This window comes from Oncorhynchus mykiss, chromosome 9, assembly GCF_057628025.1.
Source record: "Oncorhynchus mykiss isolate SJ-2025 chromosome 9, ASM5762802v1, whole genome shotgun sequence".
In the NCBI taxonomy this organism is placed as follows: domain Eukaryota; kingdom Metazoa; phylum Chordata; class Actinopteri; order Salmoniformes; family Salmonidae; genus Oncorhynchus; species Oncorhynchus mykiss.
The window spans coordinates 1,322,962-1,341,412 of NC_143030.1; the positions used below are offsets into that span (position 1 = coordinate 1,322,962).

General features: G+C 47.5%; 1 protein-coding gene across 13 annotated transcripts in view; it reads left to right on the plus strand.

The window, feature by feature from the left end:
* The window catches only part of LOC110535267 (butyrophilin subfamily 1 member A1), a 142,036-nt gene that overhangs the window by 83,313 nt on the left and 40,272 nt on the right, over nucleotides 1-18,451 (plus strand). The window contains exon 15 of one of the 13 annotated variants that reach the window (XM_090183248.1): nucleotides 1-6,931. This exon is cut by the window's left edge and continues 60,090 nt beyond it. The exons of the other annotated variants lie outside the window; for them this stretch is intronic. The gene's annotated coding sequence lies outside the window, so the exon portion shown is untranslated. Of the gene's footprint in view, nucleotides 6,932-18,451 lie in introns of those variants that run through there. 13 annotated transcript variants of the gene reach the window in all.

Below are 18,451 nucleotides of genomic sequence, written 5' to 3' on the forward strand. Positions count from 1 at the left end.
ATATCCTCCTATAGTTTACTAGGGTGAACCCAATAGACTGAGATATCAGCCATATATCCTCCAATAGTTTACTAGGGTGAACCCAATAGACTGAGATATCAGCCATATATCCCCCTGTAGTTTACTAGGATGAACCCAATAGACTGAGATATCAGCCATATATCCTCCTATAGTTTACTAGGATGAACCCAATAGACTGAGATATCAGCCATATATCCCTCTATAGTTTACTAGGGTGAACCCAGTAGACTGAGATATCAGCCATATATCCCTCTATAGTTTACTAGGGTGAACCCAATAGACTGAGATATCAGCCATATATCTTTACTAGGGTGAACCCAATAGACTGAGATATCAGCCATATATCCCCCTATAGTTTACTAGGGTGAACCCAATAGACTGAGATATCAGCCATATATCCCCCTATAGTTTACTAGGGTGAACCCAGTAGACTGAGATATCAGCCATATGTCCCCCTATAGTTTACTAGGTTGAACCCAATAGACTGAGATATCAGCCATATATCCCCCTATAGTTTACTAGGGTGAACCCAATAGACTGAGATATCAGCCATATATCCCCCTATAGTTTACTAGGGTGAACCCAATAGACTGAGATATCAGCCATATATCCCCCTATAGTTTACTAGGGTGAACCCAGTAGACTGAGATATCAGCCATATATCCTCCTATAGTTTACTAGGGTGAACCCAATAGACTGAGATATCAGCCATATATCCTCCTATAGTTTACTAGGGTGAACCCAATAGACTGAGATATCAGCCATATATCCTCCTATAGTTTACTAGGGTGAACCCAATAGACTGAGATATCAGCCATATATCCTCCTATAGTTTACTAGGGTGAACCCAATAGACTGAGATATCAGCCATATATCCCCCTATAGTTTACTAGGGTGAACCCAGTAGACTGAGATATCAGCCATATATCCCCCTATAGTTTACTAGGATGAACCCAATAGACTGAGATATCAGCCATATATCCTCTTATAGTTTACTAGGATGAACCCAATAGACTGAGATATCAGCCATATATCCTCCTATAGTTCACTAGGGTGAACCCAATAGACTGAGATATCAGCCATATGTCCCTCTATAGTTTACTAGGGTGAACCCAATAGACTGAGATATCAGCCATATATCCTCCTATAGTTTACTAGGATGAACCCAATAGACTGAGATATCAGCCATATATCCTCCTATAGTTTACTAGGGTGAACCCAATAGACTGAGATATCAGCCATATATCCTCCTATAGTTTACTAGGGTGAACCCAATAGACTGAGATATCAGCCATATATCCTCCTATAGTTTACTAGGGTGAACCCAGTAGACTGAGATATCAGCCATATATCCTCCTATAGTTTACTAGGGTGAACCCAATAGACTGAGATATCAACCATATATCCTCCTATAGTTTACTAGGGTGAACCCAGTAGACTGAGATATCGCCATATATCCCCCTATAGTTTACTAGGGTGAACCCAATAGACTGAGATATCAGCCATATATCCTCCTATAGTTTTCTAGGGTGAACCCAATAGACTGAGATATCAGCCATATATCCTCCTATAGTTTACTAGGATGAACCCAATAGACTGAGATATCAGCCATATATCCTCCTATAGTTTACTAGGGTGAACCCAATAGACTGAGATATCAGCCATATATCCTCCTATAGTTTACTAGGGTGAACCCAGTAGACTGAGATATCAGCCATATATCCCCCTATAGTTTACTAGGGTGAACCCAATAGACTGAGATATCAGCCATATATCCCCCTATAGTTTACTAGGGTGAACCCAGTAGACTGAGATATCAGCCATGTATCCTCCTATAGTTTACTAGGGTGAACCCAATAGACTGAGATATCAGCCATATATCCTCCAATAGTTTACTAGGGTGAACCCAATAGACTGAGATATCAGCCATATATCCTCCTATAGTTTACTAGGGTGAACCCAATAGACTGCGATATCAGCCATATATCCTCCTATAGTTTACTAGGGTGAACCCAATAGACTGAGATATCAGCCATATATCCCCCTATAGTTTACTAGGGTGAACCCAGTAGACTGAGATATCAGCCATATATCCCCCTATAGTTTACTAGGATGAACCCAATAGACTGAGATATCGGCCATATATCCTCCTATAGTTTACTAGGGTGAACCCAATAGACTGAGATATCAGCCATATATCCCCCTATAGTTTACTAGGGTGAACCCAGTAGACTGAGATATCAGCCATATATCCTCCTATAGTTTACTAGGAGGAACCCAATAGACTGAGATATCAGCCATATATCCTCCTATAGTTTACTAGGGTGAACCCAATAGACTGAGATATCAGCCATATATCCCTCTATAGTTTACTAGGGTGAACCCAGTAGACTGAGATATCAGCCATATATCCCCCTATAGTTTACTAGGGTGAACCCAATAGACTGAGATATCAGCCATATATCCCCCTATAGTTTACTAGGGTGAACCCAGTAGACTGAGATATCAGCCATATATCCCCCTATAGTTTACTAGGATGAACCCAATAGACTGAGATATCGGCCATATATCCTCCTATAGTTTACTAGGGTGAACCCAATAGACTGAGATATCAGCCATATATCCCCCTATAGTTTACTAGGGTGAACCCAGTAGACTGAGATATCAGCCATATATCCTCCTATAGTTTACTAGGAGGAACCCAATAGACTGAGATATCAGCCATATATCCTCCTATAGTTTACTAGGGTGAACCCAATAGACTGAGATATCAGCCATATATCCCTCTATAGTTTACTAGGGTGAACCCAGTAGACTGAGATATCAGCCATATATCCCCCTATAGTTTACTAGGGTGAACCCAATAGACTGAGATATCAGCCATATATCCTCCTATAGTTTACTAGGATGAACCCAATAGACTGAGATATCAGCCATATATCCTCTTATAGTTTACTAGGATGAACCCAATAGACTGAGATATCAGCCATATATCCTCCTATAGTTCACTAGGGTGAACCCAATAGACTGAGATATCAGCCATATATCCTCCTATAGTTTACTAGGATGAACCCAATAGACTGAGATATCAGCCATATATCCTCCTATAGTTTACTAGGGTGAACCCAATAGACTGAGATATCAGCCATATATCCTCCTATAGTTTACTAGGGTGAACCCAATAGACTGAGATATCAGCCATATATCCTCCTATAGTTTTCTAGGGTGAACCCAATAGACTGAGATATCAGCCATATATCCTCCTATAGTTTACTAGGGTGAACCCAATAGACTGAGATATCAGCCATATATCCTCTATAGTTTACTAGGGTGAACCCAATAGACTGAGATATCAGCCATATATCCTCCTATAGTTTACTAGGGTGAACCCAACAGACTGAGATATCAGCCATATATCCTCCTATAGTTTACTAGGGTGAACCCAACAGACTGAGATATCAGCCATATATCCTCCTATAGTTTACTAGGGTGAACCCAATAGACTGAGATATCAGCCATATATCCCCCTATAGTTTACTAGGGTGAAGCCAATAGACTGAGATATCAGCCTTATATCCTCCTATAGTTTACTAGGGTGAACCCAATATACTGAGATATCAGCCATTTATCCCCCTATAGTTTACTAGGGTGAACCCAATAGACTGAGATATCAGCCATATATCCTCCTATAGTTTACTAGGGTGAACCCAATAGACTGAGATATCAACCATATATCCTCCTATAGTTTACTAGGGTGAACCCAGTAGACTGAGATATCAGCCATATATCCCCCTATAGTTTACTAGGGTGAACCCAATAGACTGAGATATCAGCCATATATCCCCCTATAGTTTACTAGGGTGAACCCAGTAGACTGAGATATCAGCCATATATCCCCCTATAGTTTACTAGGGTGAACCCAATAGACTGAGATATCAGCCATATATCCCCCTATAGTTTACTAGGGTGAACCCAGTAGACTGAGATATCAGCCATATATCCTCCTATAGTTTACTAGGGTGAACCCAGTAGACTGAGATATCAGCCATATATCCCCCTATAGTTTACTAGGGTGAACCCAATAGACTGAGATATCAGCCATATATCCTCCTATAGTTTACTAGGGTGAACCCAATAGACTGAGATATCAGCCATATATCCTCCTATAGTTTACTAGGGTGAACCCAATAGACTGAGATATCAGCCATATATCCCCCTATAGTTTACTAGGGTGAACCCAGTAGACTGAGATATCAGCCATATATCCCCCTATAGTTTACTAGGATGAACCCAATAGACTGAGATATCAGCCATATATCCTCCTATAGTTTACTAGGGTGAACCCAATAGACTGAGATATCAGCCATATATCCTCCTATAGTTTTCTAGGGTGAACCCAATAGACTGAGATATCAGCCATATATCCTCCTATAGTTTACTAGGATGAACCCAATAGACTGAGATATCAGCCATATATCCTCCTATAGTTTACTAGGGTGAACCCAATAGACTGAGATATCAGCCATATATCCTCCTATAGTTTACTAGGGTGAACCCAGTAGACTGAGATATCAGCCATATATCCCCCTATAGTTTACTAGGGTGAACCCAATAGACTGAGATATCAGCCATATATCCCCCTATAGTTTACTAGGGTGAACCCAGTAGACTGAGATATCAGCCATGTATCCTCCTATAGTTTACTAGGGTGAACCCAATAGACTGAGATATCAGCCATATATCCTCCAATAGTTTACTAGGGTGAACCCAATAGACTGCGATATCAGCCATATATCCTCCTATAGTTTACTAGGGTGAACCCAATAGACTGAGATATCAGCCATATATCCCCCTATAGTTTACTAGGGTGAACCCAGTAGACTGAGATATCAGCCATATATCCCCCTATAGTTTACTAGGTTGAACCCAATAGACTGAGATATCGGCCATATATCCTCCTATAGTTTACTAGGATGAACCCAATAGACTGAGATATCAGCCATATATCCCCCTATAGTTTACTAGGGTGAACCCAGTAGACTGAGATATCAGCCATATATCCCCCTATAGTTTACTAGGATGAACCCAATAGACTGAGATATCAGCCATATATCCTCCTATAGTTTACTAGGATGAACCCAATAGACTGAGATATCAGCCATATATCCTCCTATAGTTTACTAGGGTGAACCCAATAGACTGAGATATCAGCCATATATCCCTCTATAGTTTACTAGGGTGAACCCAGTAGACTGAGATATCAGCCATATATCCCCCTATAGTTTACTAGGGTGAACCCAATAGACTGAGATATCAGCCATATATCCTCCTATAGTTTACTAGGGTGAACCCAATAGACTGAGATATCAGCCATATATCCTCCTATAGTTTACTAGGGTGAACCCAATAGACTGAGATATCAGCCATATATCCTCCTATAGTTTACTAGGGTGAACCCAATAGACTGAGATATCAGCCATATATCCCCCTATAGTTTACTAGGGTGAACCCAGTAGACTGAGATATCAGCCATATATCCCCCTATAGTTTACTAGGATGAACCCAATAGACTGAGATATCAGCCATATATCCTCCTATAGTTTACTAGGATGAACCCAATAGACTGAGATATCAGCCATATATCCCCCTATAGTTTACTAGGGTGAACCCAGTAGACTGAGATATCAGCCATATATCCCCCTATAGTTTACTAGGATGAACCCAATAGACTGAGATATCAGCCATATATCCTCTTATAGTTTACTAGGATGAACCCAATAGACTGAGATATCAGCCATATATCCTCATATAGTTTACTAGGATGAACCCAATAGACTGAGATATCAGCCATATATCCTCCTATAGTTTACTAGGGTGAACCCAATAGACTGAGATATCAGCCATATATCCTCCTATAGTTTACTAGGGTGAACCCAATAGACTGAGATATCAGCCATATATCCTCCTATAGTTTTCTAGGGTGAACCCAATAGACTGAGATATCAGCCATATATCCTCCTATAGTTTACTAGGGTGAACCCAATAGACTGAGATATCAGCCATATATCCTCTATAGTTTACTAGGGTGAACCCAATAGACTGAGATATCAGCCATATATCCTCCTATAGTTTACTAGGGTGAACCCAACAGACTGAGATATCAGCCATATATCCTCCTATAGTTTACTAGGGTGAACCCAATAGACTGAGATATCAGCCATATATCCCCCTATAGTTTACTAGGGTGAAGCCAATAGACTGAGATATCAGCCATATATCCTCCTATAGTTTACTAGGGTGAACCCAATATACTGAGATATCAGCCATTTATCCCCCTATAGTTTACTAGGGTGAACCCAATAGACTGAGATATCAGCCATATATCCTCCTATAGTTTACTAGGGTGAACCCAATAGACTGAGATATCAGCCATATATCCTCTATAGTTTACTAGGGTGAACCCAATAGACTGAGATATCAGCCATATATCCTCCTATAGTTTACTAGGGTGAACCCAACTCTATTTTAATCTGAGGGTCTCAGCTTTCAATGTTCAAAGTTCAATAGAAATTCAATGAACACAGAAAAACACAATCCAATTCCATACTGACTTACACTCTCAGATGGAATCACATGTGACTTTTCATATCAATATGGTTAAATGTGGTGTGTTATGACAGTCCCACTGCCATGTATAGAGCAATAACGTCTTGTAACGAAGAGTCCTGTATTTATTATGGATCCCCATTAGTTCCTGCGAATGTAGCAACTACTCTTCCTGGGGTCTGGCAAAATGAAGTCAGTTACACAATTTTAAAAACATTACAATAGATTAATTACAGAATTCACAGTACACTGTGTGTCCTCAGTCCCCTACTCTACTACCATATACACTGCTCCAAAAAATAAAGGGAACACTAAAATAACACATCCTAGATCTGAATGACTGAAATATTCTTATTAAATACTTTTTTCTTTACATAGTTGAATGTGCTGACAACAAAATCACACAAAAATTATCAATGGAAATCAAATTTATCAACCAATGGAGGTCTGGATTTGGAGTCACACTCAAAATTAAAGTGGAAAACCACACTACAGGCTGATCCAACTTTGATGTAATGTCCTTAAAACAAGTCAAAATGAGGCTCAGTAGTGTGTGTGGCCTCCACGTGCCTGTATGACCTCCCTACAACACCTGGGCATGCTCCTGATGAGGAGGCGGATGGTCTCCTGAGGGATCTCCTCCCAGACCTGGACTAAACAATCTGCCAACTCCTGGACAGTCTGTGGTGCAACGTGGCGTTGGTGGATGGAGCGAGACATGATGTCCCAGATGTGCTCAATTGGATTCAGGTCTGGGGAACGGGCGGGGCAGTCCATAGCATCAATGCCTTCCTCTTGCAGGAACTGCTGACACACTCCAGCCACATGAGGTCTAGCATTGTCTTGCATTAGGAGGAACACAGGGCCAACAGCACCAGCATACGGTCTCACAAGGTGTCTGAGGATCTCATCTCGGTACCTAATGGCAGTCAGGCTACCTCTGGCGAGCACATGGAGGGCTGTGCGGCCCCCCAAAGAAATGCCACCCCACACCATGACTGACCCACCGCCAAACCGGTCATGCTGGAGGATGTTGCAGGCAGCAGAACGTTCTCCACGGTGTCTCCAGACTCTGTCACGTCTGTCACATGTGCTCAGTGTGAACCTGCTTTCATCTGTGAAGAGCACAGGGCGCCAGTAGCAAATTTGCCAATCTTGGTGTTCTCTGGCAAATGCCAAACGTCCTGCACGGTGTTGGGCTGTAAGCACTAACCCCACCTGTGGACGTCGGTCCCTCATACCACCCTCATGGAGTCTGTTTCTGACCGTTTGAGCAGACACATGCACATTTGTGGCCTGCTGGAGGTCATTTTGCAGGGCTCTGGCAGTGCTCCTCCTGCTCCTCCTTGCACAAAGGTGGAGGTAGCGGTCCTGCTGCTGGGTTGTTGCCTTCCTACGGCCTCCTCCATGTCTCCTGATGTACTGGCCTGTCTCCTGGTAGTGCCCCCATGCTCTGGACACTACGCTGACAGACACAGCAAACCTTCTTGTACAAGTAAAGTAGCCCTCTGGGAAAACTACTTGAGAGTCTAGAAGTAACGGGTCAAAGTACTCAGTACTAGTTCAGCATGTGTACATCTCATTCATACATAAGGAATGGTTGACTGAAAAGCCCATGTCTAATGTACTGATGTAGCTCCATCAGGATGCATTACTTTAACGATTACTTGAAGACACGGATAACCTTTTTTAGATTTATTAACTAAACTAATAAGCACAGTACATTCAATTTAACAATGTTTAAATCGGAAATTACCAAACAATAAATCCTTCTCCCCACCAATGGTTCTGTAAAAAGCAGAGGGCTGGAGGAATGGAACCATGTTGAGGCTACAGTACAATGGTGTCAATCTCATTCCATGGAGGGCCCAGTGTCTGCTGGTTTTTGTTTTTTCTTTCAATTAAAACCTAGACAACCAGGTGAGGGGAGTTCCTTACTGAGACCTAGACAACCAGGTGAGGGGAGTTCCTTACTGAGACCTAGACAACCAGGTGAGGGGAGTTCCTTACTGAGACCTAGACAACCAGGTGAGGGGAGTTCCTTACTGAGACCTAGACAACCAGGTGAGGGGAGTTCCTTACTGAGACCTAGACAACCAGGTGAGGGGAGTTCCTTACTGACACCTAGACAACCAGGTGAGACCTAGACAACCAGGTGAGGGGAGTTCCTTACTGAGACCTAGACAACCAGGTGAGGGGAGTTCCTTACTGAGACCTAGACAACCAGGTGAGGGGAGTTCCTTACTGAGACCTAGACAACCAGGTGAGGGGAGGTCCTTACTGAGACCTAGACAACCATGTGAGGGGAGTTCCTTACTGAGACCTAGACAACCAGGTGAGACCTAGACAACCAGGTGAGGGGAGTTCCTTACTGAGACCTAGACAACCAGGTGAGGGGAGTTCCTTACTGAGACCTAGACAACCAGGTGAGGGGAGTTCCTTACTGAGACCTAGACAACCAGGTGAGACCTAGACAACCAGGTGAGGGGAGTTCCTTACTGAGACCTAGACAACCAGGTGAGGGGAGTTCCTTACTAAGACCTAGACAACCAGGTGAGGGGAGTTCCTTACTGAGACCTAGACAACCAGGTGAGGGGAGTTCCTTACTGAGACCTAGACAACCAGTTGAGGGGAGTTCCTTACTGAGACCTAGACAACCAGGTGAGGGGAGTTCCTTACTGAGACCTAGACAACCAGGTGAGACCTAGACAACCAGGTGAGGGGAGTTCCTTACTGAGACCTAGACAACCAGGTGAGGGGAGTTCCTTACTGAGACCTAGACAACCAGGTGAGGGGAGTTCCTTACTGAGACCTAGACAACCAGGTGAGGGGAGCTCCTTACTGAGACCTAGACAACCAGGTGAGGGGAGTTCCTTACTGAGACCTAGACAACCAGGTGAGACCTAGACAACCAGGTGAGGGGAGTTCCTTACTGAGACCTAGACAACCAGGTGAGGGGAGTTCCTTCCTGAGACCTAGACAACCAGGTGAGGGGAGTTCCTTACTGAGACCTAGACAACCAGGTGAGGGGAGCTCCTTACTGAGACCTAGACAACCATGTGAGGGGAGTTCCTTACTGAGACCTAGACAACCAGGTGAGACCTAGACAACCAGGTGAGGGGAGTTCCTTACTGAGACCTAGACAACCAGGTGAGGGGAGTTCCTTACTGAGACCTAGACAACCAGGTGAGGGGAGTTCCTTACTGAGACCTAGACAACCAGGTGAGGGGTGTTCCTTACTGAGACCTAGACAACCAGGTGAGGGGAGTTCCTTACTGAGACCTAGACAACCAGGTGAGACCTAGACAACCAGGTGAGGGGAGTTCCTTACTGAGACCTAGACAACCAGGTGAGGGGAGTTCCTTACTGAGACCTAGACAACCAGGTGAGGGGAGTTCCTTACTGAGACCTAGACAACCAGGTGAGGGGAGTTCCTTACTGAGAACTAGACAACCAGGTGAGGGGAGTTCCTTACTGAGACCTAGACAACCAGGTGAGGGGAGTTCCTTACTGAGACCTAGACAACCAGGTGAGGGGAGTTCCTTACTGAGACCTAGACAACCAGGTGAGGGGTGTTCCTTACTGAGACCTAGACAACCAGGTGAGGGGAGTTCCTTACTGAGACCTAGACAACCAGGTGAGACCTAGAAAACCAGGTGAGGGGAGTTCCTTACTGAGACCTAGACAACCAGGTGAGGAGAGTTCCTTACTGAGACCTAGACAACCAGGTGAGGGGAGTTCCTTACTGAGACCTAGACAACCAGGTGAGGGGAGTTCCTTACTGAGACCTAGACAACCAGGTGAGGGGAGTTCCTTACTGAGACCTAGACAACCAGGTGAGGGGAGTTCCTTACTGAGACCTAGACAACCAGGTGAGACCTAGACAACCAGGTGAGGGGAGTTCCTTACTGAGACCTAGACAACCAGGTGAGGGGAGTTCCTTACTGAGACCTAGACAACCAGGTGAGGGGAGTTCCTTACTGAGACCTAGACAACCAGGTGAGGGGAGCTCCTTACTTAGAGCTAGACAACCAGGTGAGGGGAGTTCCTTACTGAGACCTAGACAACCAGGTGAGGGGAGTTCCTTACTGAGACCTAGACAACCAGGTGAGGGGAGTTCCTTACTGAGACCTAGACAACCAGGTGAGGGGAGTTCCTTACTGAGACCTAGACAACCAGGTGAGGGGAGTTCCTTACTGAGACCTAGACAACCAGGTGAGGGGAGTTCCTTACTGAGACCTAGACAACCAGGTGAGGGGAGTTCCTTACTGAGACCTAGACAACCAGGTGAGGGGATTTCCTTACTGAGACCTAGACAACCAGGTGAGGGGAGTTCCTTACTGAGACCTAGACAACCAGGTGAGGGGTGTTCCTTACTGAGACCTAGACAACCAGGTGAGGGGAGTTCCTTACTGAGACCTAGACAACCAGGTGAGACCTAGAAAACCAGGTGAGGGGAGTTCCTTACTGAGACCTAGACAATCAGGTGAGGAGAGTTCCTTACTGAGACCTAGACAACCAGGTGAGGGGAGTTCCTTACTGAGACCTAGACAACCAGGTGAGGGGAGTTCCTTACTGAGACCTAGACAACCAGGTGAGGGGAGTTCCTTACTGAGACCTAGACAACCAGGTGAGGGGAGTTCCTTACTGAGACCTAGACAACCAGGTGAGGGGAGTTCCTTACTGAGACCTAGACAACCAGGTGAGACCTAGACAACCAGGTGAGGGGAGTTCCTTACTGAGACCTAGACAACCAGGTGAGGGGAGTTCCTTACTGAGACCTAGACAACCAGGTGAGGGGAGTTCCTTACTGAGACCTAGACAACCAGGTGAGGGGAGCTCCTTACTTAGAGCTAGACAACCAGGTGAGGGGAGTTCCTTACTGAGACCTAGACAACCAGGTGAGGGGAGTTCCTTACTGAGACCTAGACAACCAGGTGAGGGGAGTTCCTTACTGAGACCTAGACAACCAGGTGAGGGGAGTTCCTTACTGAGACCTAGACAACCAGGTGAGGGGAGTTCCTTACTGAGACCTAGACAACCAGGTGAGGGGAGTTCCTTACTGACACCTAGACAACCAGGTGAGACCTAGACAACCAGGTGAGGGGAGTTCCTTACTGAGACCTAGACAACCAGGTGAGGGGAGTTCCTTACTGAGACCTAGACAACCAGGTGAGGGGAGTTCCTTACTGAGACCTAGACAGCCAGGTGAGGGGAGTTCCTTACTGAGACCTAGACGACCAGGTGAGGGGAGTTCCTTACTGAGACCTAGACAACCAGGTGAGACCTAGACAACCAGGTGAGGGGAGTTCCTTACTGAGACCTAGACAACCAGGTGAGTGGAGTTCCTTACTAAGACCTAGACAACCAGGTGAGGGGAGTGCCTTACTGAGACCTAGACAACCAGGTGAGGGGAGTTCCTTACTGAGACCTAGACAACCAGGTGACGGGAGTTCCTTACTGAGACCTAGACAACCAGGTGAGGGGAGTTCCTTACTGAGACCTAGACAACCAGGTGAGACCTAGACAACCAGGTGAGGGGAGTTCCTTACTGAGACCTAGACAACCAGGTGAGGGGAGTTCCTTACTGAGACCTAGACAACCAGGTGAGGGGAGTTCCTTACTGAGACCTAGACAACCAGGTGAGGGGAGTTCCTTACTGAGACCTAGACAACCAGGTGAGGGGAGTTCCTTACTGAGACCTAGACAACCAGGTGAGGGGAGTTCCTTACTGAGACCTAGACAACCAGGTGAGGGGAGTTCCTTACTGAGACCTAGACAACCAGGTGAGGGGATTTCCTTACTGAGACCTAGACAACCAGGTGAGGGGATTTCCTTACTGAGACCTAGACAACCAGGTGAGGGGTGTTCCTTACTGAGACCTAGACAACCAGGTGAGGGGAGTTCCTTACTGAGACCTAGACAACCAGGTGAGACCTAGAAAACCAGGTGAGGGGAGTTCCTTACTGAGACCTAGACAATCAGGTGAGGAGAGTTCCTTACTGAGACCTAGACAACCAGGTGAGGGGAGTTCCTTACTGAGACCTAGACAACCAGGTGAGGGGAGTTCCTTACTGAGACCTAGACAACCAGGTGAGGGGAGTTCCTTACTGAGACCTAGACAACCAGGTGAGGGGAGTTCCTTACTGAGACCTAGACAACCAGGTGAGGGGAGTTCCTTACTGAGACCTAGACAACCAGGTGAGACCTAGACAACCAGGTGAGGGGAGTTCCTTACTGAGACCTAGACAACCAGGTGAGGGGAGTTCCTTACTGAGACCTAGACAACCAGGTGAGGGGAGTTCCTTACTGAGACCTAGACAACCAGGTGAGGGGAGCTCCTTACTTAGAGCTAGACAACCAGGTGAGGGGAGTTCCTTACTGAGACCTAGACAACCAGGTGAGGGGAGTTCCTTACTGAGACCTAGACAACCAGGTGAGGGGAGTTCCTTACTGAGACCTAGACAACCAGGTGAGGGGAGTTCCTTACTGAGACCTAGACAACCAGGTGAGGGGAGTTCCTTACTGAGACCTAGACAACCAGGTGAGGGGAGTTCCTTACTGACACCTAGACAACCAGGTGAGACCTAGACAACCAGGTGAGGGGAGTTCCTTACTGAGACCTAGACAACCAGGTGAGGGGAGTTCCTTACTGAGACCTAGACAACCAGGTGAGGGGAGTTCCTTACTGAGACCTAGACAGCCAGGTGAGGGGAGTTCCTTACTGAGACCTAGACAACCAGGTGAGGGGAGTTCCTTACTGAGACCTAGACAACCAGGTGAGACCTAGACAACCAGGTGAGGGGAGTTCCTTACTGAGACCTAGACAACCAGGTGAGGGGAGTTCCTTACTGAGACCTAGACAACCAGGTGAGGGGAGTTCCTTACTGAGACCTAGACAACCAGGTGAGGGGTGTTCCTTACTGAGACCTAGACAACCAGGTGAGGGGAGTTCCTTACTGAGACCTAGACAACCAGGTGAGACCTAGAAAACCAGGTGAGGGGAGTTCCTTACTGAGACCTAGACAACCAGGTGAGGAGAGTTCCTTACTGAGACCTAGACAACCAGGTGAGGGGAGTTCCTTACTGAGACCTAGACAACCAGGTGAGGGGAGTTCCTTACTGAGACCTAGACAACCAGGTGAGGGGAGTTCCTTACTGAGACCTAGACAACCAGGTGAGGGGAGTTCCTTACTGAGACCTAGACAACCAGGTGAGGGGAGTTCCTTACTGAGACCTAGACAACCAGGTGAGACCTAGACAACCAGGTGAGGGGAGTTCCTTACTGAGACCTAGACAACCAGGTGAGGGGAGTTCCTTACTGAGACATAGACAACCAGGTGAGGGGAGTTCCTTACTGAGACCTAGACAACCAGGTGAGGGGAGCTCCTTACTTAGAGCTAGACAACCAGGTGAGGGGAGTTCCTTACTGAGACCTAGACAACCAGGTGAGGGGAGTTCCTTACTGAGACCTAGACAACCAGGTGAGGGGAGTTCCTTACTGAGACCTAGACAACCAGGTGAGGGGAGTTCCTTACTGAGACCTAGACAACCAGGTGAGGGGAGTTCCTTACTGAGACCTAGACAACCAGGTGAGGGGAGTTCCTTACTGACACCTAGACAACCAGGTGAGACCTAGACAACCAGGTGAGGGGAGTTCCTTACTGAGACCTAGACAACCAGGTGAGGGGAGTTCCTTACTGAGACCTAGACAACCAGGTGAGGGGAGTTCCTTACTGAGACCTAGACAACCAGGTGAGGGGAGTTCCTTACTGAGACCTAGACAACCAGGTGAGGGGTGTTCCTTACTGAGACCTAGACAACCAGGTGAGGGGAGTTCCTTACTGAGACCTAGACAACCAGGTGAGACCTAGAAAACCAGGTGAGGGGAGTTCCTTACTGAGACCTAGACAACCAGGTGAGGAGAGTTCCTTACTGAGACCTAGACAACCAGGTGAGGGGAGTTCCTTACTGAGAACTAGACAACCAGGTGAGACCTAGACAACCAGGTGAGGGGAGTTCCTTACTGAGACCTAGACAACCAGGTGAGTGGAGTTCCTTACTTAGACCTAGACAACCAGGTGAGGGGAGTGCCTTACTGAGACCTAGACAACCAGGTGAGGGGAGTTCCTTACTGAGACCTAGACAACCAGGTGACGGGAGTTCCTTACTGAGACCTAGACAACCAGGTGAGGGGAGTTCCTTACTGAGACCTAGACAACCAGGTGAGACCTAGACAACCAGGTGAGGGGAGTTCCTTACTGAGACCTAGACAACCAGGTGAGGGGAGTTCCTTACTGAGACCTAGACAACCAGGTGAGGGGAGTTCCTTACTGAGACCTAGACAACCAGGTGAGGGGAGTTCCTTACAGAGACCTAGACAACCAGGTGAGGGGAGTTCCTTACTGAGACCTAGACAACCAGGTGAGGGGAGTTCCTTACTGAGACCTAGACAACCAGTTGAGGGGAGCTCCTTACTGAGAGCTAGACAACCAGGTGAGGGGAGTTACTTACTGAGAACTAGACAACCAGGTGAGGGGAGTTCCTTACTGAGACCTAGACAACCAGGTGAGGGGAGTTCCTTACTGAGACCTAGACAACCAGGTGAGGGGAGGTCCTTACTGAGACCTAGACAACCAGATGAGGGGAGTTCCTTACTGAGACCTAGACAACCAGGTGAGACCTAGACAACCAGGTGAGGGGAGTTCCTGACTGAGACCTAGACAACCAGGTGAGGGGAGTACCTTACTGAGACCTAGATAACCAGGTGAGGGGAGTTCCTTACTGAGACCTAGACAACCAGGTGAAGGGAGCTCCTTACTGAGAGCTAGACAACCAGGTGAGGGGAGTTCCTTACTGAGAACTAGACAACCAGGTGAGGGGAGTTCCTTACTGAGACCTAGACAACCAGGTGAGGGGAGTTCCTTACTGAGACCTAGACAACCAGGTGAGGGGAGTTCCTTACTGAGACCTAGACAACCAGGTGAGGGGTGTTCCTTACTGAGACCTAGACAACCAGGTGAGGGGAGTTCCTTACTGAGACCTAGACAACCAGGTGAGACCTAGACAACCAGGTGAGGGGAGTTCCTTACTGAGACCTAGACAACCAGGTGAGGGGAGTTCCTTACTGAGACCTAGACAACCAGGTGAGGGGAGTTCCTTACTGAGGCCTAGACAACCAGGTGAGGGGAGTTCCTTACTGAGACCTAGACAACCAGGTGAGGGGAGTTCCTTACTGAGACCTAGACAACCAGGTGAGGGGAGTTCCTTACTGAGACCTGGACAACCAGGTGAGGGGAGTTCCTTACTGAGACCTAGACAACCAGGTGAGACCTAGACAACCAGGTGAGGGGAGTTCCTTACAGAGACCTAGACAACCAGGTGAGGGGAGTTCCTTACTGAGACCTAGACAACCAGGTGAGGGGAGTTCCTTACTGAGACCTAGACAACCAGGTGAGGGGAGCTCCTTACTGAGAGCTAGACAACCAGGTGAGGGGAGTTCCTTACTGAGAACTAGACAACCAGGTGAGGGGAGTTCCTTACTGAGACCTAGACAACCAGGTGAGGGGAGTTCCTTACTGAGACCTAGACAACCAGGTGAGGGGAGTTCCTTACTGGGACCTAGACAACCAGGTGAGGGGAGTTCCTTACTGAGACCTAGACAACCAGGTGAGACCTAGACAACCAGGTGAGGGGAGTTCCTTACTGAGACCTAGACAACCAGGTGAGGGGAGTTCCTTACTGAGACCTAGACAACCAGGTGAGGGGAGTTCCTTACTGAGACCTAGACAACCAGGTGAGGGGAGTTCCTTACTGAGACCTAGACAACCAGGTGAGGGGAGTTCCTTACTGAGACCTAGACAACCAGGTGAGACCTAGACAACCAGGTGAGGGGAGTTCCTTACTGAGACCTAGACAACCAGGTGAGGGGAGTTCCTTACTGAGACCTAGACAACCAGGTGAGGGGAGCTCCTTACTGAGAGCTAGACAACCAGGTGAGGGGAGTTCCTTACTGAGAACTAGACAACCAGGTGAGGGGAGTTCCTTACTGAGACCTAGACAACCAGGTGAGGGGAGTTCCTTACTGAGACCTAGACAACCATGTGAGGGGAGTTCCTTACTGAGACCTAGACAACCAGGTGAGGGGAGTTCCTTACTGAGACCTAGACAACCAGGTGAGGGGAGTTCCTTACTGAGACCTAGACAACCAGGTGAGGGGAGTTCCTTACTGAGACCTAGACAACCAGGTGAGACCTAGATAACCAGGTGAGGGGAGTTCCTTACTGAGACCTAGACAACCAGGTGAGGGGAGTTCCTTACTAAGACCTAGACAACCAGGTGAGGGGAGTTCCTTACTGAGACCTAGACAACCAGGTGAGGGGAGTTCCTTACTGAGGCCTAGACAACCAGGTGAGGGGAGTTCCTTACTGAGACCTAGACAACCAGGTGAGGGGAGTTCCTTACTGAGACCTAGACAACCAGGTGAGGGGAGTTCCTTACTGAGACCTGGACAACCAGGTGAGGGGAGTTCCTTACTGAGACCTAGACAACCAGGTGAGACCTAGACAACCAGGTGAGGGGAGTTCCTTACAGAGACCTAGACAACCAGGTGAGGGGAGTTCCTTACTGAGACCTAGACAACCAGGTGAGGGGAGTTCCTTACTGAGACCTAGACAACCAGGTGAGGGGAGCTCCTTACTGAGAGCTAGACAACCAGGTGAGGGGAGTTCCTTACTGAGAACTAGACAACCAGGTGAGGGGAGTTCCTTACTGAGACCTAGACAACCAGGTGAGGGGAGTTCCTTACTGAGACCTAGACAACCAGGTGAGGGGAGTTCCTTACTGGGACCTAGACAACCAGGTGAGGGGAGTTCCTTACTGAGACCTAGACAACCAGGTGAGGGGAGTTCCTTACTGAGACCTAGACAACCAGGTGAGACCTAGACAACCAGGTGAGGGGAGTTCCTTACTGAGACCTAGACAACCAGGTGAGGGGAGTTCCTTACTGAGACCTAGACAACCAGGTGAGGGGAGTTCCTTACTGATACCTAGACAACCAGGTGAGGGGAGTTCCTTACTGAGACCTAGACAACCAGGTGAGGGGAGTTCCTTACTGAGACCTAGACAACCAGGTGAGGGGAGTTCCTTACTGAGACCTAGACAACCAGGTGAGACCTAGACAACCAGGTGAGGGGAGTTCCTTACTGAGACCTAGACAACCAGGTGAGGGGAGTTCCTTACTGAGACCTAGACAACCAGGTGAGGGGAGCTCCTTACTGAGAGCTAGACAACCAGGTGAGGGGAGTTCCTTACTGAGAACTAGACAACCAGGTGAGGGGAGTTCCTTACTGAGACCTAGACAACCAGGTGAGGGGAGTTCCTTACTGAGACCTAGACAACCATGTGAGGGGAGTTCCTTACTGAGACCTAGACAACCAGGTGAGGGGAGTTCCTTACTGAGACCTAGACAACCAGGTGAGGGGAGTTCCTTACTGAGACCTAGACAACCAGGTGAGGGGAGTTCCTTACTGAGACCTAGACAACCAGGTGAGACCTAGATAACCAGGTGAGGGGAGTTCCTTACTGAGACCTAGACAACCAGGTGAGGGGAGTTCCTTACTAAGACCTAGACAACCAGGTGAGGGGAGTTCCTTACTGAGACCTAGACAACCAGGTGAGGGGAGTTCCTTACTGAGACCTAGACAACCAGGTGAGGGGAGTTCCTTACTGAGACCTAGACAACCAGGTGAGGGGAGTTCCTTACTGAGACCTAGACAACCAGGTGAGGGGAGTTCCTTACTGAGACCTAGACAACCAGGTGAGG